The 27,023-nt window shown below is 44.2% G+C and overlaps 1 protein-coding gene and 1 long non-coding RNA gene across 12 annotated transcripts in view; one reads left to right on the top strand and one right to left on the bottom strand.

The window, feature by feature from the left end:
- Pard3 (par-3 family cell polarity regulator) overlaps positions 1-27,023 on the top strand; it is a gene marked incomplete at its 5' end in the record, with an annotated part of 355,877 nt that overhangs the window by 242,590 nt on the left and 86,264 nt on the right.
- On the bottom strand, positions 1,237-26,773 carry LOC115072803. The gene is made up of 4 exons (XR_003851821.1): positions 26,568-26,773; positions 5,965-6,029; positions 5,326-5,466; positions 1,237-1,697 (listed from the first exon to the last, which is right to left on the bottom strand). It is a non-coding gene; the product is annotated as an uncharacterized LOC115072803 (long non-coding RNA).

The raw sequence follows: 27,023 nt of genomic DNA, 5'->3' as shown, positions 1-27,023 counted from the left end.
TTGTTATTTTAGAGAGAAGAGCAAAAGCAGTTCTTATTTTCCAGGTGACTGATTTGCACTGAGAAGTGAACGGCTGAAACAGAACAAGCTATGCTCAGAGTTAAAGTGCCTGAAGGAAAAAGTGTTAGGAGAAGATACATTCCAGGTTGTATTCAGCAACTAGGGGGAGTTCCCAGGAGGAAAATGTACTTCTTCCCTAAGCAAATGCCCTGGACAATGGCTATACTGAATTTATTATATGTGTAGGGGTGCATGTATATGTATGTGCACATGTGTGTGGAGGCAAGAGGTCAACCTTGGGTGTCATTCCTCAGGAACCATCTACCTTGTTTTTTTGAGACAAAGTCTTTCAATAATCATGGAGCTTGCTGATTAGGCTAGGCTCACTGGCCAGTAAAAACCTGTCTGCCTTCCCAGCTTTGGGATTACAAGCATGCATCACCATGCTCAGCTTTTTTTTGTTGTTTGTTTTTAACATGGGTTCCGGATCAGGCTCAGAGCCTTATGTTTGCAAGGCGAGTGCTTTACCAGCTGAGCACTCTCCTCAGCCCCTGAAATCTTTTTACTATTGCTCTTGATAGGTATAAACAAAATGCCATGCTACCAGTATGGACCTGGACAGAAAGTTTTCATGGAACAGCGTGGGCAGGGACAGAGGGCAGGGGGAAACAGGAGGCAGCAACTTCTGGTCCAAAGTGCTGAGGGTACTCTCGACTATTCCTGGAGTATTCCATTCTGTTCTGGAAGTCGACATGTTGAGACTTTCCTGGTTCTGTGACTGTACTGGTTCATACATTCATACTTTGTTGTTTTTATTTTTCAGTTATGCTCTGATTTGTGGTTGCTCAATGTATTGAACAGACTCAAAGGCCAGTTTCCTTAGCTCAGGGCTTGTGCACAGTGGGGCATAAAAGGGGTTATTCATATTGGACATTAATGTGTTTGAGTTTTCTGTATAACCTCATATCTGGCTAAAAGCATTAAATGAGAACTGGATGCTGTGCTATTTTGAAGCTATGTAAATGCAGGCAGCGATGAGTGGGAGGGTGAGAAAGAGGCCAGGTGAGGAGGTCCCACTTAAACTTTGGTGAAATAAAAATTGGATGAATAAAATTAAGGAAATGTTTTTTGTTATTTCGTCAACACTTCTTTGCATGATCATTTGTTCCTTCCTTGCCCAACAACAACAACAACAAAAACCAATAAAAGCCAGAGAGGTGCACGGGAAGCACGGGACATGTGGAAGAGGAGGGGGAAACCCAGGTTTTTTATTTCATTGAACCCACTCAACACCTTTATCCAACTAGAGAGGAATTCCAAAAGGATACATGAACAGCAGCAAAAAGAGACCACAAAAGAGACATTTTAGCCTTTGTGGCTGAGAGATGAGCTTAAAAGAAGAGTGTCCAGGCACATTAGAAGTGGGCATAAACTGTTATAGAGAAAAGAAGGGCACCAAGTGTGGAACCAGTGACAGCAGAGGCTGAGAAGTGGGCTCAGTGAGCACATTGGCCACGTGTGTCCATGGAATTGAGTCTCCATCTTGAGCTCACTGGCCATGTTGTGTCCGTAGGATGGTGTCACTGTTTGGGAATAAGGCAAAGGTACAGCTGCTGGAGGTCTCGAGACTGAGGGGTCAGGAAGCAATGGTAGCTGACTTCAGTCATCCACTCAGGAGACTAGGGACCTTGAATGATCTAGGTTTCAGAGGAACAAAGTTCAGTCACAGGCAAGTTAAGCTGGATATAGAATTAAGAAACAGAAAGAAGAGAATTCAGAGTGACCCCAGTACTCCCTCTTGGCACAAAAACACTTGCGAGGGGTAGGAAATGGGGTGAGGAGAGTCTCAAAGGCTGGGATTTTGCAGCATGTCCTCAGTATGAAATCCACGAAAGTTACCTACTCAACTGTTAGATGATTTTACATACTGGGCTATTCAACTATTATGCTGCCAAATCTCTATTTCAAGACAGGGTTTCCCGTAGCCCCAGCTGGCCTAGAACTCACTATGTAGACCAGGCTGGCCTTGAATTCACAGAGATCTGCCTGCCTCTGCCTCCTGAGTGCTGGGATTAAAGGCATGCACCACTATGCCTGGCATCAAATCTCTATTTTTACCCTTATTTTCAACTTAACCAGTAACTTTTTAGGCAGGTTTATGGAAATCTCATTTCTGTAACACCATGCAAGTCAGTTGTTTTTACCAAATTAGTGGATTTGTGCAGCCATTCCTTCGGTGTTAGGAAATGCTCACTCATGGTCCTCAGCAGATCCAGCATGGTGCTGGGTGACGGTCCCTGTTCTCACTCCCAACCCCAGGTAACCACTCATCTGAGTCTATATGTCTGCCTTTTCAAGACCTTTTAGTGGGTTGAAAACACTAGAATACATAAGTTTTGCATTTGAATTCTTAACTTAGCCTAACATTTTTATGGAGGTCCTTCTTTTCTACTGTTTCATAGTAACGCCATTGTAGGAAATACTGTATTTTATTTATTCATTCCACTGCAGATAGAAATTTGGATTTTTCCAGTTTGAGGGCAATTGTGAGTAATGTCATAACCTTGTACATTCAAGTTTTAGTGTGGATGTGTGTTTTATTCCTCAGGGTTATGAAAAGTTTATATCTGACTTTTAAAGAAACTGCCACACTGTTTTTCAAAGTGCCGGAGTATTGCAGTGTTCACATTTCCTTGTCAACAGTAGGTATCATTTGTGGGTTGGCTTGTGGGTGTCTTAAAGGGTTTATAGTGCAGTCTCTTGACTAAAATCTGCATTTCCCTAGTGGCAGTCTTTCTTTCCTTTGGTTAATGGCCACTTCTGTGTCCTCTTTGTCTTTGGTAAACCGCTCCTTCTGACCCGCTGCTTCTGTCTTTATCAGGTTATCTTCTCATTTTTTAACTTTTAAGAGTCCTTTACACATCCTGATTACAAGTCATCTCACTGATACTGGATTGGCAATATTTCTCCAGTCTATGGCTTGATTGTTCATTTTCTTAATCATGTCATTTGACATGTGAACCTTTTAAACTCTTTAACCCAGCATAACAATTTTTCTTTTTTCCTTTTTTCTTTTATCTGTGTGTACAGATGTGGGGGGGGTATGCATGTGGGGGTGGATGTACATGGGGCAGTGTTGGTACACATTCCTATGGAGGCCAGAGTTCAACCTCAGGTGTTGTTCCTCAGGAGGGGTCCACCATATTTTTTCAGACAAGGTCTCTCACTGGCCTGGAACCCTCAAATAGGCTAGGCTTGCTGGCCAGTGAGCTCCTGGGATCTGCCCATCTCTCTCTCCCTATTACCAGAGTTACAGGTACATACCACAGGGCCCCATCTCTTCAGTCTCTACATTTTCTTCCTTTGATCTCACTTTTGGTTGTTGTAGCTTTCCCTGTCCCAAGGCCATGAGAATTTTCCTTAGGTTTTCTTCTAGAAGCTTCTGTTTTGCTCTTACATCTCTGTGGTCTGTTTTATGTTTAGGACCAATTTTTTAAAATATTTCATTTATTATTTTTATTTTATGTATATGAGTGTTATGCCTGCATGTGTATAAGTGCACCTGTGTCGTGCAGTGCCTGCAGAGGACAGAAGAGGCTGTCAGATCCCTGGAACTAGAGTTACGGATAGTTGTTAGCTGCCATGTGTGTACTGGGATTCAAATCCCAGTCTTCTGCCTGCCTCTGCCTCCCAAAGATTGGTATTAAAGGCATGCACCATCACACTCAGCCTCATCTATTGTCTAATTAGTCAAATTATCCACATGTAAATGGAAGCTATTCATCCAACTAAATCCACTTTAGCTCCTTATTTCACACCACATACAAAAATGGTCCCAAACTGGGGCTGGAGAGATGGCTCAGCACATAAGAACACTGGCTGTTCTTGCAGAATCTCTGGGATTGAGGCCAGCCTGGTCTACATAGTGACTACATAGTGACGTCCAGGTGTGCTGGGACTAGGGAGGGCCTGTCAAAGGTAGGTAGGTAGATAGATAGATAGATAGATAGATAGATAGATAGATAGATAGATGATAGATAGATGATGATGATAGATGATAGATAGATAGATAGATAGATAGATAGATAGATAGATAGATAGATAGATGATAGGTAAAGAATCTGCATAGCAGAATACCCTCTGCCCCTCACAGCCTCTCTCAGGTATGTCGGTAGACATACATCACTCTGCTCCCTCTGGGCATGGCTGTCCTGCACTCTCTCTTTGGGCCTTCATCTTTTGCAGAATATAAAATCCTATTTTGGAGGTATATCAAGGCTGTTCCATATCAGAATGGCAGCTGGCTGACAACAGGAAACTGCTCTTCCATCTCCCTGCCTCATTTTTAGTGACTAAATATAGTAGGACCTGAAATGTTTTGGGGTGGATTTAATTAAATTCAGCCTCTATGATCTTTGAATATCTCCTCCTCTCTCTTTTTTCTTTCCTTTTCTCTCTGAGGTTTTAAGCACACTAATGTTTGAAACAACAGTAGCAATAAAAACAGTATGGGACACTGACTTGCTCAGGAAAAACAACCAGTGGTTCTACATGACAGCTACAGAACTGCCTTGTTGCTTTTTGAAGTGGACGTGAAAAGGTGCAGTGACTGGAAGGGTCTGAACAGCTTCCCCAGGACTAATGAGATAACTTATCATAGCAAATCTGAGGGCTGGGAAGGTAGAGTGCTCACCTAGCACGCTTGAACCCCAGGGTTCTATCACCTAACCTGACATAGATATAATGCTGTATCTCAGCACTCCCAAGGCAGAGACAGGAGGATCAGAAATCCAAGGTCGCCCTCAGCTACATAACAAGTTTGAGGCTTCATGATACCCTCTCTCAAAAAATAGAATCTAGAAAAGCCAGAGACCCTCAGACACAGCAGATAGGCAGCCAGTTCCAGTTCTTACTGCCAGTCACTCCAAGAACTTCTCTCTGTCCCAGGATGATCACAGGAACCCACTCTTCCATCTCCTTCCCTGTGCGCTTCCAACAGGGTAGCTGAGGCACAGGACTTGCACCATCATTAGTATGAGGACAAACTTTAGGGTTTATTCTTTATTTGAGGTTGCTAATATTCAGGAGACAATCTAGTCTATTTTCACCACAGATACTTATTGATTTAGTATATCTAAAGCTCTGTTCTCTGTACCTCGTGGTGCATAAGACTGAATCAATCTCTCTCTCTCCCTCCCTCCCTCCCTCCCTCCCTCCCTTCCTCCCTCCCTTCCTCCCTCCCTGCTCCTTATTCCCAGTAGGGTTTCCATATGTTTAAAACATTGCTGAAAGATGCAGAAATATTGCCCCAATTCCCCCATGTACCTGTGCAAGTTCTTGTGAGATTTCTCCAAATCCAGCTGAAGGATAATCTCATACTGTCAACAGACACAGGATTCAGGGAGCAATGCATCTGGATACTGATCTTAAGTCGGTCTTATGAAATTCTCTGAAGTCAACCTTTACCTGTTTGTGGTTTTGAGACAGGAATATGAGGGCCGTGGTGACCATGGGATTTGCCTTGTTCTGTAGGGACGAGGTCTGCTCTTCCAGAAGCTGGCCTGCTTGGGAGCGTGAATCACACCAAACTTTGGCAGTTACGCTAAGCTTCAGGCACAGGAGCAAATTTCTTTCTTTTTAGAAATTTTAATTAACTTATTTTTGTGTGTTTTGCCTGCATGTGTGTAAGTGTACCATGTGCATGCAATACTACTAGAGGCCACAAGAGGGTGATGGGTCCCCTGGAACTGGAGCTACAGTTGTTAGTGGTTGCTGGAGAACTGAACCCCAGTTCCCTGCAAGAGCAGCCAGTGATATTATCTGTTGAGATATCTCTCCAGCCCTGGGAGCAAGCTTCTTAAAGTGACCTTTTCTACTTCACTTCACTACACAAACTTTAGGAGAATGATTCTACTGGGATTTAGAGCCACAAAACCCCGAGTTGGGACCCTGGCTGCCACTTACCTGCTGTGTGTCTCTTTGTATATTATTGCATGCAAGCGCAGTGAAAACCGCTGAACAGGACCACTCTGTGGGTAGAAACAGCAGTTTATTTGGGAACAAACTGCTTGGCTGTCTCTTGGATTTAGGTTTCCTGGTGCTTCCCAGTCAGACTCACTGTGCAGGGATAGGTAAATGTGACCCTCAGGCTCAATGAACCCCCCACCACCCCTGAACTCTGCCTTCCTGTGTGCACCTCTGCCTCCCAGAACCCACTTCTCCTATGCAGCATGCATGGCAGCTTGAATACTGCATAAGCTCAATCAGATGAGTCATGCACAGTGTGGCATTACTAAGCCACATTACAGTTATATCTGAATCAAAGAATCAGCCTGACTCTTAATGTTAGTTTTAAGAATGGGCCCAGACTCTGAGAGTTTGTTCCTTCAGATCTCATGGAACTGTGCTCCAGAGCCAGGCTTCACTCGCTTTTATTCAGACTATCTCCTGCATCATCTGGGGAACTACAAGCTTGGACCCACACTTTTCTTGTCACAGAATTTTGCCCTTTGATCTCTAGACCTAAAATAGCTCATATACACCCTGTGAAGCCTACTCCTCCAGTCTCACTGCTTCCAAGGAGTGAGTATGAATACTCTGCTTCCAAGGCTTTGACATGCTAATTTAGCTCACCCACATTCATTCACTATCTTGGGTGGAGGGGTCCTGAGGAATCCAGATCAGGTGCTCTAGAACTGGACCTCCCACCTCCCCTGAGGTCCAGCTGTGGGCCTCTCTCCACGTGATCCTGGGCATCTAGGCCTTCTCCCATTGCCAGGCACCAAGAGGTTTTCCATTATTTTTCTAACACTCTTCTACAGCCCCAGTGTGACTTCACCTATGCCCTAATTGAACTTCTAGAGAGAAAAATCACAACCTCGGAATTTAAAAAAAGAAAGAAAGAAAGAAAGAAAGAAAGAAAGAAAGAAAGAAAGAAAGAAAGAAAGAAAGAAAGAAAGAGGAAGTATTGTAATAACTAAACTGATACAATTCTCAAACTAAAAATAGGTAATTATATTTTATAATATAAATTCTCAACTATACGTCTACTATTTTTGAATGTTATTTGCTGACAAGACTGTGCTACTGAGCCTCAACAATGGTAAATTTGTCACTATAATGTGAGTTTACCATTCACTCCTTTTCCAAATTCTCCAACCTACGCAAAGTTTTCCAACATAATCGTGTTATTTCTAAAAGAAAGTAAGGTTAATAAAATATATATTTTTTAAAAAAGAGCACATGGCTCAGTGAGCTTGTTTGTATTATAAACAGTAGCTTTTTCAGTCCAGATTCTGTCCATATCGTAAGTCATTCCTACAGTACAGATCATGGCAAACTCTAGGTCTGGCAGACTCAGAAGCACTGCTTGACAGCTTTGCCGGGGAGAGGAGAACCATGGCTGCAGAGGGTGTGATGGAGAGCCTCTGAGGAAGGGTGCACAAAAGGTGGCCGTACTCTCCGGGGCTGTGCTGGCTTCCTGGTGCTGGGATTTAGAATACAGAAGGAGTAATGCATCTGTAGAAACCAAGGCTGGTTGCTGTGACTGAAGAGCTCCCTGTACAGGCAGAACTGAGGCCTAGTGATAGCCCAGCCCCTGGGGCTCTGTGGGCCCTCTCTGGACCCAGATAGCTGCAGCCCTTGGATAGCTTTCAGGCAGCTGAGAGCCATACTCTACCAAATGCATATCTCTCTCTCTCTCTCTCTCTCTCTCTCTCTCTCGTGTGTGTGTGTGTGTGTGTGTGTGTGTGAGAGAGAGAGAGAGATCAGCCCCCTGAGACCAGCAGGAGGCTGTTGGGGTCCTTCTCTCATGTCTTGCAGGAGTAGCAAGGTGCATACATACAGGGTACCTAATGCCATCAGCCTTTAGTCTGTGGGGCTGCCTGTTACAGAGAAAGGCACAAGTCTTGATCCATCCTGGAGATGCCTCAGTGTCCCTTTGTCACTCAGGGACAAAGGCTTCCACGTAGACAACTGGCATGCAATCAGAGCCAGCTCCCTACTTATAGAAGCTTAGTGTCATAGGAAAATGTGAGCCCTTGTTCAAAATACAAGAGAACAGTAAAGGTGGTAAAGTAAGCAGCTTGCTCCTCTCTTCTGTGGTTGGTCTCTTTGTAGACTTTAATGGCACTTTTAATTACGTTGACTATTGTTCTACATAAAGAAAATATGAAAAGTTTAAAATTATTAGATTGGATTTTACCATTGATCTTTATGTAGCACCTCGATGGGTTCATTTGCGTGCGTGCGCACACGTGTGTGCGTGCGTGTGTGTGTATGTGTGTGTGTGTTAAAAAAACATAGCATGTGTAGGTGAACCACTTAGTAGTGTTAAGTGATTTCATATTGCTGTGCTCCATGCCATGCCACTCTTAAAAGCAAGAGTAAGGGCTGGGCAGATGGCTGTTAGTAAAGTGCCTACCAGCAATCCTGAGGACCTGAGTTCAATCCCAGAACCTATGTAAAAAGCCAAGTGACGTGTGCCTATAATCCTAGCACTGGGGAAGTGTCTTCCTGGACAGCCAGTCTAACCTACTCAGTGAGCCTTAGGTTCAGTGGGAGACCCTGACTCCAAAAATAAGGTGCAGAGCAGTTGAGGACACCCCACATCACCCCTGGCTGTCACATACTTGAGCACTAACTGGAATGAAGATCACAGTGTTTGCTTTAGCTTGTGCTTGCTACACATTGTCAACAGAATGCACAGGAGTGACCCCACCCCTCCCATCTCAGTGCTCACCCCCCCCATACACACACAGGCTTTTTAGACTGTTGATAAATAAAGGAAGATTGAAAAGGAAAGGAGCTACTGGAGGCTGACCTCTTTTATCTGTGTGTTATATTTAGCATAAGTGATTGGCTGATTCAGGGACATGACACATTGGTTAGCAAAAGCTACTCCAGGCTTGTGGCCATCGCTCTTCTCAGGGACTGCAGCTTCTCAGCACTCACAGTAGGTCTGTTGCAGGGAGGGTAAATGCCACAGATTCTCACCAGAAGCAGTGAATACTGATCTAGTCACTGCAGTGTAGACACCTATCAAAATATTTTGCTGACAACCATAAGAAATGTCCCCCATAGGCACAAGTATTTGAAGCTTGTTTCCCAGTTGGTGGTGCTGTTTGCAGAGATTTAGGAGGTATGGCTCTCCTGGAGGAAGTACATCACTGGGGTCATTCATGCCCCTTTCACTTCGGTGGCTTCCTCACAGGTATTTCCACATGAGGTGGCAGCCTTGGAGATAGGGTTGGAGAGCTTGGGTGGGCAGTCTTACTCAGCATGCATTTTACTCGGAGCCATGATCTTATAAACTGAACAGAGCTTGGGTGCCTACCAACTATGTGCTACAAGTTCAAGTTATATCTGCATCCCTAACCTGAGAAGAAGTCATGGGCTCATTTCACCGTCAAGGAAGAGGCAGCCAGCATGGGGAGGGCAGAATTTAGCATTTTCAGTTCCACCATGGCACCTGTCTTCTGATGTGGAGCTTTCCTCAATCTACCTCAAATCAGCAGGCGGAAAGAAAGCTCGGCTCTCTGCTAAGTCAGCCACCACCCCTCCGAAGCAGTTCAGGTTTGCAGAAAGCCCTCCTGGTAAGATGCACCTGAGTGCAGGACGCCAGATGTGACAGAGTGGAGAGAAGTGCTCATTATTTTGAAGGTTGCAAAGAGATTTCAAAGGTGGAATTGCTCCTCTGGGTTACTTCCAGACATAAAAGTGCACAATTTTTACAACATACTCTTTCAAAAGCTTCCACAAACTCCGTATTTAAAAATTAACAACCCCCCCACAAGCAGAACACCACTCCCATAGTCTCTGTCCTACCCTGTGGCGGAGCATTTTTAATCAGCTGGCTTTGTGCTTTAAAGATCTCATTTGAGTTACAGCTTGTAGGAGTGGAACTGTAGTGAGTAATCACAAGGACTAAAGAGGACAAAATGAAGGTGAGGCGTGCTAATAATTTAGCTCCAGTAACCTTAAAAGGTTTACTCTTCACTTTTAACCTTGTATCCCTCAAAGCGAGCACTGAAGTGAATCATAAAAATGTTTCTTTTAATTTGCAAGTCATTTATCCAACTATTAGCGCAGCTACTGATGCCTTAACTAATAGAAAGCAGAGTTGCCAACTGCCACTTGGTTCCCTTGTGGCCATGGGAGTCTCCTTGCCTCTAACCAGGAGGACCTTAGGGTTGAAATGGTGGTGTTTTGCTTTCAAATTGTATAGCTCATTACAGAGCCAAATTCTTTTCTTTTTTTTTTTTAAGTTAAAAAAAATGTGTATGAGTGTTTTGCCTGCGTGAATGAAAAGTGGACCGCGTACATGCAATGCTCATAGGGGGCAAAAGAGGACATCGGATCACCTGCAACTGGAGTTACAGATGGTTGTTAGAGGTCATGTTGCTGGGAACTGAACATGGGTCCCCTGTAAGAGCAGCCAGTGCTCTTTACCACTGAGCCATCTTTCCAGCCCTAGAGCTAAATTCTTAATTTAAGAACATCATAGCTTTGATTGCAGATCAAGAGGCTCACAGTGGCACAGAGGTGCAAAGCAGCTCAATATGACCTTCGATGGGGACATCCTGACTGACTTAGAGGTGATGTTTAAGCCCCAAGTCAAAGCTAGGAGGCAGGCTCAGTGAGAAGTTTCAGATACCAGCCTAGAGCACTAACATCTCCAGGGCCCTGCTCATGAACACGGTAGATTGACCTGGACCCTGTTACCAGCCCTATTAAGCCATCCCTATTGAGCTTTGTACCCACACCACATGGAGAACCACCAAGTGTGCAAAGAGCATTTGTTTTGTATGTGAGATGGGGCAGCTGTGTACTTCAGTGAAGGACAGAATGCCAAAAGCAGAGTTCTTTGGGTCTGTCCTCATCATTAAGAGCATGTACCCTAAAAAAACAGAACCATTCCCCCTCAAATTCCCATTTGATTTCTGATAATGGAGTTTGGTCCTATTTTGTTTCTCTAGAAAGGGGTGGGACTCCTCCTGCTGTACCTTCCCCATGGTTAGCTGTCAGCTTCTCCTGTCATCTTCTCTGACTAACCTTAAAGAACAGAAGTTGAGTTTACCTAAAAACCCAGAGAGAAAGGCAGCTACACACTCATAATTTTGATGTTTTACATGGACAGACCCAGCTGAAAAAAAAAGTACAAACCTTCAATGAATTTTGACTTTTGGTTGTGTTGTTGTGTTGCTTTGGTTTTTGAGACAGGGTCTCATGTAGCCCAGACCGGCTTTGAATTCCCAATATAACCAAGGAGGATGACCTTGAACTCCTTATCCTCCTGCCTCTGACTCCCAAGTGCTGGGATTACGGGCATGCGTCACCAAGCCTTTGATGCTGGGGATCAAACTCATATACATAAAATAAAAATATTTTTAAAAATATCCTTTCCCCTTTCTGTGGCATCTTAAAACTGATACTTATTGTTTGCCACAAAATTGTCACCATGATTACAGATTGGCACTGTCTGTGACCCCTCAGTCCTATGCTGTCATGGCATTATGCAGTATGCAACTTGGGCAGCTGTATGAAGGAAACCTTAAGGAGTTGCATAAATGCCTTTGGAACCAGAATCAGAATCCTGCTATGCCACCATCCACCCAGCCTGACTGCCTGAGAACACTGTGAGCCTGTTGCCTGCCTGGTATAAAACAGAACAGTGCTTGTAATCTAGGGGTGCAAGTCCTGATGTACACACACAATGACCTGCGATTGAGGGGTACAAAACACACACACAGTAACCTGTGACTGGGCGATACAAGTGCCTAACACACAGTAACCTGTGATTTGGGGACACAAGTAGCCCCCCTCCACACACACAATGTCCTGCACGTGCCTGACACACATAGACAGTGACCTGTGATTGAGGAGTACAAGAACCTGACATATACAAATGCAGTAGCCTGTGATTAGGAGGTACAGGTGCCTGACACACGCACATAGTAACCTGTGATTAGAGGACACAAGTAACACACATACTGGCCTGCAATTAGGGGGTACAAAGGCCTGACACACACAGTAACCTGTGATTAGGGGGTACAAATCCCTGACACAAACACACACACACATACAGTAACCCATCATTAGGGGGCACAAGTGCTTGACACACCCACAGTAACCCATGATTAGGGGGTGCAAGTGCCTGGCACACAGTGATCTATGATTCTGTGTTTCCTGTAGACTGGGGGTGTCCGATGTTTTGCTACTGACTTCACAAATAGTGGTGGTGCTTCATGATTTTCCTGCTAATTAATGAACCAGAGCTGAATAGAGATCACTTTGAGCTGTGAAGGAACCTGCTGAACATGACTGGCTTTTTCGTGTTCTTGCCACTGATGCTGCTAAGGTCATACTTTTAGATGCTCATTTAGATGGAGAAAACATTGTCACAATTAACCCTAGCTTGCTACCATGTTTAGATTTGTAAAAAGTGAGATTCTGATTAACTACTCAGCAATAGTGTAATGCAGGTTCCCAGTTAAGGAAGTATTTACAGCTAGAATTCTGTTGTTGAATAAGTTATTCCATCACCACTTAGCTACCTAGGGTCCCCTGAAGACCAGGGTCCAGAACTTGGATGGGCATTTCTGTGGGGTGGGAACAGTTGCTGTCGGCACCTCGCCTTCCCTGAGGCCTACCTTCTTCTTTGGTTTTGTGTAGAATCTCATGGAGTTCCTCACTGCCACTTCTCGGTTCTCTTAGGACTAGATGTCGGTGTCAGCTTCCAGGGGGACCCTCATGACTTGAGTCTAACAGCTGTTCTTCCCTTTCTGACTGTAGTGTGTGTGCGTGTGTGTATGTGCATGTATGTACATATGTGCATGCGTGTGTATATATGTGTGTGTGTGTCTATGTGTATATATGTGTTTGTGGTGTGTGCCTGTGTACATAAAGGTTTGGTTTGTGTGCATGTGTGGTGTGCATGTGTGGTGTGCATGTGTGTAGTGTGTGCGCTACATGTGTCTGCATGTCTGTGTGCATGTATGTGTCATGTGTGCATTGTGTGGTGTGTTTCTATGTGTGCGTGAATGTGTGTATATATGTTCATATGTGTGCGTTTCTGCATATGTGTGTGTGCATGCGTCTGTGTATGTGCACATAAAGACCAGAGGGCAGCTTTGAATTTCATTCTTCAGCTGTGTCCCACCTTTTTTATTTTTGAAACAGGAGCTGTGTCTGTGTTAAAACTCATGATTCAAGCAAACTAGCTGACCAGTGAGCCCCAGGGATCCTCTGTCTCTTCCTCCCCGGTGTTGAGGTTACCAGCACTTACCACCACAATCACCATTTTCTTATTTCTGTTTTTGTTTTGATTGATTGATTTTTATTTTATGTGTATAAGTGTTGTGCCTGAATTTATGTAAGTGCTTCTGCGTGTTCAGTGGCCATGGGAGCCAGAAGAGGGAGTCAGAGCCTCTTGAGCTGGAGTTACGAATGGTTGTTAGCCACCATAAGGTGCTGGTAACCAAACCCAGGTCCTCTGCATGAGTAGTCAGTCCTCTAAACTGCTGAGCCGTCTCTCCAGCCCCTTGTTGTTTTGTTTTGTTTTTTGAGGCAAGGTCTTACTATGTAGCCCTTGTTGGCCCAGAACTCACTATGTAGACCAGGCTAGCCTTGAACTCAGAAATGGCCTTCCTCTGCCTCTCAAGTGCTGGGATGAAAGGCATGTCAGTAAATTAAAGCCTGGGCCACCATGCCCAGCAACAAGCAGATTTTTTAGACTGAACTCAGGTCTACCTGCTTGCTAGGCCGGCATTTTAGTAACAGCTATCTTCCCAGCCCTCTGAACGTATTTCTTATGACTTCTTACTAGTTGGCTGGTTTTGTTCAACAGTGGAGTCTATCAATTCATTTTCTTTTCTTTTTTTTTCATGATATAAATGATAAATTATATTTATACAGTAAATAAGTACCAACAGTCAACTCAAATAAAAAACCAACCACCAGTCCCTAGGACTAAGAAACCACTGGGTGACTTCCTCCACTATGGCACATGTGCAACACACATTAGTGGCTGGTGGCTTCATGATCAGTGCAGTGGGTAACAAGTACTGTTGGCCTGTGCCAGGAGAGGGCCCAGTGGCTGTCAGGCTGAGGCCTCAGTCAGAAGGGCTCTTGTTTACTCCAGGAGAATCACTGGCCCTATCAACTCTTTTTCAAAACTAGATATCATCTTAAAATATCTTTAGAGTCTGCTCCTCTTGGGTGCTTCTGGTTATAGAATGACTGTTGGTTTTCAGCTTTCTCCTTCCTTTCTCCCTGTACACCCCATCCTCTGTAAACTCTTTGCTTAGTCATGTTTCCTAAGCACCCCAATTCCAGAGCATCTTTGCCCTCAGCCCATTCTTCTCCACTACTGTCATCTTCGTCAAGTACATTTTAAAACCATAAGTTTTTGTTTAACTCTTGGAAAAATACGCCAAATTGCAAACTATTTCCTTCCAGATGCTAACTTCAGAATGGCGCCTCTCCATCCTCCCCTAATCTGTGTGCTCTGAAGAAACAGCAGTGGGCAGCAGAGCCCTGCCAGCCCGAGTCCCAGCCATGCCCAGTTCCACCAGTGACCTTCTGGGGACAGAATCCTTCACCCGAGCACATCCCAGAATTCCCAGTGTTGGTAGAGAGCTATGCAGGAGGCAGGGTGACCATGGCAATCAGCCTTCAACAGCACAGGCAGGATCCTCTGTGGCTTATTTCTTCTCGGCAGTTAATAGGAGTTTCCTATAAAGTTTGGTTCCATTTCTGTTCCTTAATTTACCAATAAACAAACAAGATCAGTGCACCTGAATGTGCCAGTCCTATGAGGAATGAGAAGTCATTTCTGTTCATAGAATTTTCCGGAAGAGTCTAGTGGGTTGGAAGTAGATTGTGCCTGGTGTCTTTCATGCTCTTGACTTTCCTGGCAGTGGTGTCAGGGAGGAACACACAGATCGTGTCCATGACGTTGCTGCCATCCTGCACAGCTGTCACTTCTTCATACCCACTCCGCCTCTCTGTTCCGTTGCTGCACTCACTCCTTACAGCTCTTCTCATGATCTGAAGCCATATTGTTCATTTTCTGCCGGCTCTCTACCTCCCTGTTTGCAGCTGTGGGTCCAGGAGGCAGGACCAGGCCTGTCTTGATCACTGCTGTGATCTTGTACCTAATGCAAAGCCTAATCTCAGACAGGAATTCAGTGACTATGCATTGAATGAATGTCCCACACTCAAAACTCAGCATTTGGCCCTGTGACCACACTAACCCACTAACGTGCAACTGACTACAGACCCACTGTTCAGACTTGAGGTTGGTATTCTGTAGCACTTCCTGGTATAAAGCTTTCCTCTTGCGACACCTTGTCTGTGCACCCATCAGCTCACCACCTCCATGCCCGTCTCCACTAGCCTCACACTTCCTCATGGTATGGCCCAGTGGGCCTGGACCCCCAATGTTTTGCACACAGATGAACCAAGTCACTTGAAAGCAACGGTGAAGCCCCCTTAAAGGCTTATAAAGTAGTGAGGCCTGTGAAGTCACACATGCACCTTTCTTTTCCTCATAATGGAAGCAAGCAGGAGCAGAGACTGAACACAGAGCATCTTCCAGGCCACCACAGTGAGTTGGGAGGAGATGAGAGACAGGGACAGAAATGGGCTTGCTCTGGCCTGAGATAACAGCGTCACCGCTAAAACCATATTGATGGATTTTAGCCGTTACCTTCTGAGCCGGCTCACTGTTTCTCACCTCACACTAGTCTAAGGAGGAACGACTGATGAACAATTTGAGACTTCATAACCAGAGAAGTCATTTGTCCAACATTTAGTTAAAGAAGAGAAAATATTTATTTTAAATGAAGAGCTCCTCTTTCTCAGAAAGATTTCACAGAACAGGGAGGGGATAGAGTTTAAAGATCTCTTAGCTCAGAACACAGGGACCCAAGCAGTTTTCCCTACACTGTCCATCGTCAAGAAATTCACCAACTCGGTTTTCCACAAGGAAAATCAGACATGCCCTGTTTGTATTACTGCCACCTATAAAACATTCAAGGCTGAGATTCTGCTGAGTAAACATCCAAGAGCCTAGGGGACAAGCATATCACTTAAATTTCAGAAGACTAAACTTTCTGAACCATTTCCTGCCAGAAGGACACAACAGCAAACTGCAAACTCTGGGCCCCGAGATGAGATAGGCCGAATTAGATTAAGCAGCTTACTGTTGACATCTCTATTGATCTAGGCTCTGCGCAGTTTCCTGTCTCTGCCAGTAGTCAGTGGCTGCAGACAATAACACAGTGGCCTGGTTTATGTGAAATTAGGGACTCCAAGCATCAATTACTCAGGAAGGCAGTGGTGCTGGGCGATAAGGTTAAGCTGTGTGCAGTCCTTAAGACTGCTAACCTCCAGACTGCACATTTGCTGTCTGAAAAGTTCCCTATAAATTTCACAGAGTTCCACCCCTAAAGTTTCCAAAGATCTCATCATTGTCTGGAAGTAGCACTACAAATAGCTTTAGGAATGCTTATTGTTTAAGTGGTGGCTCCCACAAATTTCTCTGTTTCTTAGATGTTTACATACAGATATCAAATTGGGTGGCAGGTCCCATGAATGAGGCGGGACCTTCCCAGTTGTCAGCTAGTGGAGCACCAAGGTGGGAAGTAGTTGGTAAGAGGCACAGGGCTCAAGCCAGACACTCAGTGTGTTTATTCTTTTTTTTCCTGATTAAATCAAGAGCCTTGTGTTTTTAATATCCATCCACTTTTTTAAAAATATGGTTACTTTATAAAATGCTAAATACCTCTTTATTGTAAACAGTATGAATACAGAAAAATAAATAGAAATTATTTTGTGATTTTTGGATGCAAGTATTTTAAAGAATGTTTCTAATGGTTAAGTTGAGGAATTTATTATTTTGTGTGTGTTTTACTGTAGTAATAATTTAACACTCAATCTGATTTAGTAAAGGGACCAACCTGTGATTCTGCCTTTTTAAAAACTTCTTATTAGCATGTGTTAACTATATATAGTAATGGATTTCATATGACCTTCTACATGTATACACTGTATTTTGATCATATCCATCCCCACCACCCTCCCTTGCCCCCCTCCTACTCCCGCTGATCCCTTTTCACTTCCAAGTTGGGTTTGGTTTGTGATTGAATTTTGTTAGGGTTGCTTACAAGTGAGAGCTTATTACAGGAGCATGGGCACCTTACCAATTAAATAAAAATATACCTCTCTGTACCTACTTATACACTTCTTCACTTCAAACTTGCTTAACAATAAAGACTACTCATTGTCATGATTTTATTTTGCTTAACAGAAATGTAGCTTTCCCCAAAAAATCTTTTCCTATTACCTTTAAACATTTTGGAAAAAAAAAAAAACCGAGTATGTGTTTATGTGTGCACTCCTGAAGAGGTGACCAAGGGGCATTTTCATAATCCATAGAGTTCAGTTTGTCAGCTGTTGCTGTTTCAGTTTTTGGAGACAGTGTCTTATTTTGTCATCCAGGCTGGTTTGGAACTGGTAGCAATGCTCCTGCCTCAGCTTCCTGAGTACTGGGAGTATAGTCACCACGCTTGGATGACTGTTTGAATTTGCTGTGGGTCAGTGCTTCCGGACTGTTGTAGAAGTGGTTACTCTTGAGCTCCATGCTGAAAAGGCACCTTCATCTTCTGATGAGGTGTCCACAAGGAAATGCCATACTTTCTGGTGAAACATATGTGCCATGTCTCAGATAAAAGATAGTTTTGACTGACATTTCGACTTGTCTGTGAATGACATTTTCTGTGTTTTCAATACGTTTATCTCTGAAATACCTCCCTTACTTATTACAGGCAGAAACTTGAAACATGAGTCTGGGCACATTTGACTGACAGCTGTATTTTCCAGGTTGACCTCCTGAAGTTGCAGCCCTCGCCCAGCAGACTCCTCAACATTCACAGTGTTCTGTTCCTCTTTATACCTTCTGTGCGGGGTAGGAAATGACTATATTTAAAGTGTGTTTAGCATTTTTTGGCATAGTTTTAGGTTTTATCTTTTAATGAAATTTTAATTGGTTTATTTCAGGAATCATCAAGGTGCCTAGAACATTAATGCATGAGGGAACTGGATAAGCAAAATGAGCCGCTGCACTTAGTTAAATAATAGACACCTCGGCACAGACAGAGGACAAGTTTCTGCTGGCCTGACCCTTAAAGGAAACCAGGCCTGGTCATTTTAGATTGTCATTTGTCTTAGACTTTATGTAAATTTTGAGACAGGGTCTCATGTAGCTCACACTGGCCTCAAATTCCCTATTGAGGATGACCTTGAACTTCTGACCCTTCTGTCCTCACCTCCTGAGTGCTGGAACTCTAGTGTGTGCTGGAGATGGAATACTGGACTTTGTGAATGCCAGGCAAGCACTCTGCCAACTGAGCCCTATCTCTAGCCCCTAGCCTGTAGTCTGAGTCTCTCCAGTCTTCAATGGGATGTCAGATTCATCAGTGGCTTTTCTTAGGGCCCCTCCCCTTCCTACCCATTCACTCTGCCATCACCCACAGGGTGACAGGCATCTTCCAGTCACAATGTTGGACTCAGTGCCCCTGTCACAGTACCCTCTCTGAGCTCTCTTACCCATGTCCGTATGCCATACTTCACCAAGACTGAGGATGATGCACACCTGGACTGTTTGGACATGTAAAATTTCCTGGTCACCCTGGGAGTGCTGTTCCTAAACAAAAGCCTTTTCTGATGACCTCTGCTACTTGCAGAGCCTACCAGTGTTCTTCCTTTTGAGAGATTGAAACAGAACTGGGGGCAAGAGTCAAAAACAGTATAGAGATGCTGGTTTGGGCTGGGGTGGATGCACTGGGGACCAGTCTCTCACACTGGAGAAGTGTGAGATGGGCTTGCCTAGACATGTCTTGGCAGCCATGGATCCACTGTGGCCCTTAATGGTAGGACCTCACATTCACATGGGATTTTATGACAGGTTTCTAAATGTATATACAAGGGAATTAGTGAGATGGATCAGTGAGGAAAAGCACTTGCTGCCAAGCCTGACAACCTGAGTTCAATCCCCAGAACCCATGTAAAAAAGCCAAGCATGGTGCTGCCTGTATGTAACCTCAACAGAGGAGACAGAAGCCGTCCCTGGGGCTCCTTGGCTATCCAGCTAGCCTAATCAGTGAGATCCAGGCCAGTGAGAGAGCATGTCTCAAAAATCAAGGTAATCCATGCCTGAGGAACAATAGCCAGGGCTGACCATTGTTCTGCAAACATACACACATATTACCTGTGTTCACACACACAGATACACATGCGCATCTGTACACATAGATATACGTGTATCTTTATACACATACATGCACACAAGTGCACCTGTAGACACACATCACACACATGTACTTGTACACACAGGTATAAATGAGAAGTTATGAGATGTAACGAAATAAAGTCCTGGGAGTATGAATAGGAGTCATAATTATATTTGATTTCCCCTAAGTAATTCATCCATAACACCATAAATTAAGTCGGGATGATAGTGATTTGAGCACATTTCAATTAGTAGACCCAGGAATGGGAGAAGTGGGCAAAAATGCAGTGGGATATGGAGCAGAAAAGAGTGCAGGGCTGCCAGCCTGTCTCCATTTGGACTGAACCAGGACCTCACTCATGCCAAGCAAGCATCTACCACTGAGCTGTGACCCCAGCCCAGATTCTTGGCTAACATTCTTGGCTACAAGTGGCTTTCTCAGTTGGTGAAAAGGAAGTGCATTAACCCCAAGTAGAACATTGGAGTCACCGGGGGAAGATGCTAATGGACAATGGGGCTGTCAGGATGGACAGATGTGTCCGCTCTTCTGTCTAAGGAGAACATCACTTCCTGCTTCTGGAGGCACTCTCTCCTCAGATATGGAGCACTCAGTCTTTCCCCATTCCACATGTGACTTAGCAGAAGCATGAGGTTGAACAAGGTGCTTTGGAAAGGACTTGTCCCAGCATATAGTGAGATGGTTTACATCTGGGCCCATGCCTGTATGCAGCCACTTCCTGTCTTTGCAACTCCTGACTTGATTGTCTGTCTTTTGGTTTGGGTGACTTTGCTGACTTTATAGAAAAGTGAGAATTAAGAGGCAAAAGAAGAGAATAACCATGTATCTGTGTTCCGGATGTGCCAGCCAGAGTTGTGTGTCTGTGGAAAGTCATGTGTCTGTGGAGGATTTTTGTCTGTGGAGGGTGTGTGGCTATGGAGGGTGTGTGGCTGTGGAGGGTGTGGTGTGGGTGTAGGTACCTATGGCTGTGGAGAGGTTGTATCTGTGGAGGATGTGTGTCTGAGGAAGGTCTGTGGCTGTGGAGGGTGTATGCCTATGCAGGGTATGTGTCCTTGGAAGATGTGTTTCTGTGGAGTGGTTTTATTTGTGGAGGGGGTATGTTTGTGAAGGGATGTGGCTGTAGAGGGTGTGTGTCTGTGGTCTGGTTGTGTCTCTGGAGGCAGTATTCTATTTTTCCTTCAATTGCCATGACAAACATTCTGAACAATACCAACTTGGGGAGGAAAGGGTTTATTTAACTTACATCTCCCGGCCACAGTTCGTCATGGAGCCCAAGATAGGAATTCAGGGCAGGAACCTGGAGCAGGAGCTGAAGCACAGGCCATCGAGGCTGCTTACTGTCTTGCTCCTCTAGCCCATGCTCAGCCTGCTTTCTTATATAATACAGAACTACCTGCCCAGGGGTGGCACTGTCCACAGTGGGTTAGGCCCTCCCACGTCACTCAATAATCAAGAAAATACCCCCATAGACATGGCCACAGGCCAATCCAATGGAGGTAATTCGCCAGTTGAGGCGCCCTCTTCCCAGGTGTGTCAAGTTGACAACAAAGCTATCCAGCACAGGGGGTATGTCTATGGAGAGGTTGTGTCTGTGGAGGGTGTGTATCTATGGAAAGATTGTGTGGCTAAGGATTATCTATGGAGGGAATATATCTGTGGACCAGGTGTGGCTGAGGAGGGTCTTCTGTTTATTGAGGCAGGTATCTGCGATGGGGGCATAGCTATGGAGAGTTGTATGACTGAGGAGAGTATCTGTCTGTGGAGGGAGTGGAGTCCAGTCAGCATTTGGCAGCAGTGCTGTAGTAAGAATCCTCGGGTGAGCACAAGGTAAGTCATTCCTGTCTCACCACCAGAGCATCTTCGTCTGCACTGAACTGTGTTCATGTCTATGATGTCACACCAGGACTCTCCTGGTGGGTGTCCCTCCCCTCCTAGAGTACTGAATCTGTAACAATGGAAGTGTTCTAGGTGTGGAGGGGTCAGGCTTCCATGAGTGTGTGTCCTGCAAGGACTTCTGGTCAATTGTTTCTATCCAGTGCCTCTTATAATGTTCACATGCAGACTTTGGGGCCATCTGCCCATGAAAGCCATTCTGATTTCTGTAAACATGTCACCAAGGAAGCACAGCAAGACCTTACTGACCAGAAGAAACTCAGCTCCAATATTCCTCACGCTCCTCCAGTTCACCTTCTCCCACTATCCACAGTCCGCACAGCTATGACCCACTCTTATTTATGACAGTAACAAAGCAGCTGTGAGATATATCTCTGTGTCTGTTCTGGGAGATCCTTAATACTGGATTTGGATTTGACATACTGCACAAACACCATAACATGCCAGTGTTCACATCTGATATGAATTCTGGGAAATCTCCCTACCCTTGCAATATATGGCTAAGTTTACCCACCCCCCCCACCCCTGCCAAAAAATGTTGGAAGTTGAGTGAATCTAATTTCTACAAAATAGGAATTTTTAGTAACTAAGGATGGAATTTCCATGTGGAGGATATTCATAAACCTATTTTGGATTTCTACCCATAAATATCTTATACTGGTGCAGTTTTAAAATCACCACAACTCTGTGATAAAAATAATAATGTTAATGACAACTAATAATAGCTAATATTTATTAAATGCTTTCTCTTGCAACAATTTGCATGAATTTTCTCATTTAATTTCCGCAGCATGCCTGAGGTGGGTCCCCTCTGGTACCAGTCTTCAGTCTCAGAATATTCAGGGAAGTGATTCAAGCAAGACTCCATAGGGAGTGTTAATAGAACCAGGTTTTGTTTTGTTTTTGTTGATATGGGTTCTCCTATATCCCCACCTAACCTCAAACTCACTATGTAGCTAAGAATGACCTTGATCCTCCTGCTTCCACCACACCTGGTTTATGGGCTTCTGGGGATAGAATGCAGGGCTTCATGCTTGTGAGGCAAGCACTTTTCCAACTCCACATCCTCAGCACCGGCATCAAGGTTTCCACCTTTGTCTCTCACTCTGGTTTCTCTGTTTTTGTTAGGACATCTGAAATGAAGAGTATCTCCCCTTTTTATAAGTGATGCTGATGTTCTCTCCCCGACTTCACATTGATAGTTACCATTATATCGGTTATCTAACAAAAGAACAGAATCGGCACTGCTTACCTGCTCAGAGCACTTCCTGGCTCTCCTACAGCCCACTCCTGCCTCTGGTGACATCTGCATGTCAATCCCACCCCATTTCTAACTAAATATTGTTAGACTTTTGATAAGAAAATGCTTCCTATGAAATGAGGTTTATTTCTCACTAGAAAAATTAGTGCTCTTATAAGTTCTTAGCCTTTTGACCCAAGAAATAGAATTTTAAGAAATAAGAGATTCTTAAGTTATTGAAGAAGAAAAACTGAAGTCATCCCTGCCCCCTTTGGCTGATGTAGAAACAAGATTAAATCATACATGGTTTCACTTGTTTTTCTTGGTCAGAATGTCCTATGTGAAAATTTAGGTTTCTTCAAGTCATACTCAAATATTACTTTCCCTTTTATCCACATGTATGTATACACACACACCTACATTTCTATAATGAAAGAGCTTGAGACATCTAAGTTATTGAGGAAATTCTAATGTGTGTTTATAGAGAATGCAGACATCCTGTATTCAGTGAGGAAGCAAGAACTACCTTTATCACCATTATCATTATTTTTGTGAGAAAGCACTCGTGTGTGTAGGTGTGCACACATGCATGTGGAGGCCAGAGAACAACCCCAGGAGTCATTTATCAAGAACCATCCACCCTTTCTGACACAGGGTCTCTCATTGGCCTGGAGCTTGCCAAGTAGGCTAAGCTAGTTAGCCAGTGAGCCCCAGGGATTCCCTGTCTCTGCCTCCTAAGTGCTGGGATAGCAAGCACAGGCCACCACACCTGGCTTTTTTATAAACATGAATTGAGTTCAGTTCCCCAGAACACACACACACACACACACACACACACACACACACACACACACACACACAGCCATCACCATCACTGCTCTTCCCTGGATTCCCTGGTCTCCCATAAGGCAAGCAAAACTCACAGGAATCAGGTAATGCCAATATGTGAGGCCTTGCCGTGGGTGTAACAGATCGTGTTTAAGGGCCTGGCATCCCCCTATTGTGCTGCTTGCCAGTGGAAGACAGAGGAAAGCCATCCTTAGCATTAGAAAAGTCACCATCCAAACAACTGAAGCAATACAGCACACAACACCTCTCTGCGGCTGTTCTGCCTCCCACATCCTAGAACCTGCAGGATCTTTACATAGGCCCCACACTTTTCCTAAGTTATTTTTCTTTACTCAAATACTTCATTAATGCTATTATTTGCACTTTAAAGAATGGGTCATTATTCCTGATTTGACTCTATCTATGACAGAGTTTTTTAGAAGATACACAAAAGAGTAAAAGTAAATCATGTGTTCACGATTATGTTCCCAAAGTGCAGCTCTGCTGATTTATGGCTGAAAGCAGCGTATTTATCAATAGGCAAACATGCTTTCAGTGGTTTCATGCGATGGAGAATCAAGTGTGCTCCTCACATGACAATCCCAGTGCATTTTTTTGCAAAGAGAGGTTTTTACTTTTTTCTTTCTTACAACATTAGATAACAGCATCTTTTGACACAAAACTTATGTTTTTGAAGAGGGCAGAAGATACTCCAAAATTTTTTTTTAATTAGGTGTAATCCCAGAACTCCGGAGACTGAGGCAGGAGGATTGCTGTGAGTTTGAGGACAGGTTGGCTGCATAGTCAAAAATAAAAACAACAACAAAAAAAAACCTAATAAATACATCAGCCATTTTAAGTTTCCTATAAAACTTCAGTGTCCAGTCTAGAGGGAATTAATAAGACCTTTAAAGCTATAATCATACTGGTTATCTTTGTTTAACAGATACAGCATTTCTAAACCACATTACGGTTACTCCTGAATAAAGAAACAGCCTGACTCTTAGCATTAGTTTTAAGGACAAGAGCAACCACTCCTTCAAACGTCTCTCTGAATTTTGCTCTGGAGTCGGGTTTCACTCATTCTTTTATTGTAACCATATCTCCAGCATAAATTGGGGAACTGGAAGCTAGGGCCCACCCTTACCTATGAGAGAATCTTGTCCTTTGATCCCTAGGCCTAGAATATCACACACACACACACACACACACACACACACACACACACACACACACAGAGTTTCAGACAGATCACAGTTTTTCTCACTGTTTTCAATAAGAAAAGCATGAGCACTTTGATATATCAATCATGCACACCCACATTTATTCACTACCTTGGTTGGAGGGCAAGGTGGGGTCCTGAGGGATTAAGGTCAGATGCCCAGGTCACAAGAGGAGCACATGGCTCAGTGAGCCTGTTTACCTTCTAACTTTTTGGTTGCAATGTTAGGTAAAGGTCATGAGTAGATTATGTCCATATTGTAAAAATCATTTCTACAGAGTAAGGATTGAAAATTGTAAAATAAAACCCTCCTGGCATCTGAGGGAAGGAGGAACAGTTTTGTTTTGTTTTGTTTTGTTGGTCTCTTTTTGAGACAGGGTCTCCCTGTAGCCCCAGCTGTCCTGGAACTCACTATGTAGACCAGGGTGGTCTTGAACTCACAGAGATCCACCTGCCTCTGCCTCCCAAGTGCTGGGATTAAAGGCGTGCACCACCACGCCTGGCTTTGTTTTTTTTTTTTGTTTTTTTTTAAAGGACGTGACCTCTAGTAGGTTGGCCACACTCCAGTCAATTGCCCCATACCAATGGTCAGCACAAATTGGGCTCAGTTGGTTATTAGGGGGAAAAAAGGAAAGTAAGTTGGGAGGATGGGGCTGTGGATCTTGGAGGAGTTAGGAGGAAGAGTGGGAAATGAATATGGTCAAAATATACTGTATGGGAGCCGGGCGTGGTGGCGCTTGCCTTTAATCCCGGCATTCGGGAGGCGGATCACTGTGAGTTCACGGCCAGCCTGGTCCACATAGCAAGTTCCAGGACAGCTGGGGCTACACGGAGACCCTGTCTCAAAAAGACCAAGAATAAATAAATAAATAAATAAATATATATATATATATATATATGTATATATATACACACACACACACACACACACACACACTGTATGGGAATTCTCAAAGACTTAATATTAAGCTCTTGGCTCATAGGAATTAGGAATTTCCAGTTTACTCTCTGTTTATAGTCTATATTTTGGGGCTTTGTAAAAGTGAAGATAAAAACATCTTGGTGAAAGAAAAGAGTGGCATATGCCTATAACTCTTCACTCACAGCCTCATTTATGTAGCCTGCTGTATACTACATGAATCCTTATCAATGGTGTTCCTGCCTGAGGTGATCTGACCCTCCATCCGAGGAAGGGCACTTGTTCTGACTCTATAAATGCTTGCACTGCCCCTTTACTATTTTTTTTCTAATTTTAAATTTTTACTTATTTTTATTTTTATGTGTATGAGTGTTGTTATGCCTACATGTGCGTAAGTGCACCGTGTTGTGCAGTGCACATGGAGGATAGACGAGAGCATCGGATCCCCTGGAACTGGAGTTACAGACAGTTGTTACCCACTATGTGCATGCTGGGATTCAAACCTGGGTCTTCCGCAAGAACAGTCAGTTCTCTTAACCACTGAGCCATCTCTCCAGCCCCGCCTTCACTATTTCTATATGATTTACTTTATATTTCCTGAATGGGGTCAGCCCAGCTGTAGGCATTAACATCCAGGTTGCTTATAGAAATCAAGACACATTCCACACAATCCCAACACTCGAGACTGAGGCAGGAGGATCACAAGTTCAAGACCAGCCTGAGCTACAGTGTAAGGTCCTGGCTCAAAAGACAGAGACAGTGTGTGGTGCTGTGCTGATTTTTAACATTTATTCTTTTTCTATCCTCTGTCGTGTTTACAAAATAAGCTTCTTAACTGGGGACTATTAGGAGCCTGACTCTCATCTACCGTAGGCCTCTGGAGCAGGGAGGAGGGGAACATACTTGAGAGTTACCCATGAGGCGTTGGTAAGTCTTGCTCCCTGCTGAAGTTTTAAAAGACTGGGATTGTGACTTAGTCGGTAGACTTGCCAAGCATGCACAAGGCCCTGAGTTTGAGCCCCAGCACTGCATAAACCAGGCACTTTCATGTACACTAATAATCCTAGCACTTGGAAAATAGAGGCAGGAGGACGAGGAGGTTGCCCCAAAATCCTATCTCAAGAAAAGAGAGAAAAAAAGAGAGCAGGATTTTACCTGGCCTGGCCCAGAAGTCTGAGGTAGCATTCCTGCAAATACAGGCCTCTAGCAGATGGGGTTGGTGCAGGCAGGCACAGGGCACCTGACTGTGCTGGTCAGCAGGGGAAGCCACGGTTGATTCCAGATTGACCATTCTCCCATGTAGAGCATCATCACTTGTTTCTGACTGTAGGACAGTTCCTAGATCCAAGAAAGCTGGACAATTTCAGGCACAGCAGGATGGTATGAAAAGGATTTACTTCAGGCAAATGCCATGTGATTCCTGTTGCTGACCTTTGTCCACATAGGCAGTGACTCAGAGACACCTGCCCCAGGGCTCCGTGAGGTTTACTGACTGGCAAGTCTTCTTGCTCCTCTCTCCTCTCTTCCACAGAATTGAAGGGAAGGTTTTAGGAAATGATGTGTGTGACCGACATACAACTTGAAGGGCTTTGAAAGTCATTCCTTCCTCCT

The sequence above is a fragment of the Nannospalax galili genome, unplaced genomic scaffold (assembly GCF_000622305.1).
Source record: "Nannospalax galili isolate Female #2095 unplaced genomic scaffold, S.galili_v1.0 scaffold123, whole genome shotgun sequence".
NCBI lineage: Eukaryota > Metazoa > Chordata > Mammalia > Rodentia > Spalacidae > Nannospalax > Nannospalax galili.
The sequence above is the reverse complement of the archived record's forward strand: the minus strand, read 5'-3'. Positions and strand labels throughout refer to the sequence as shown.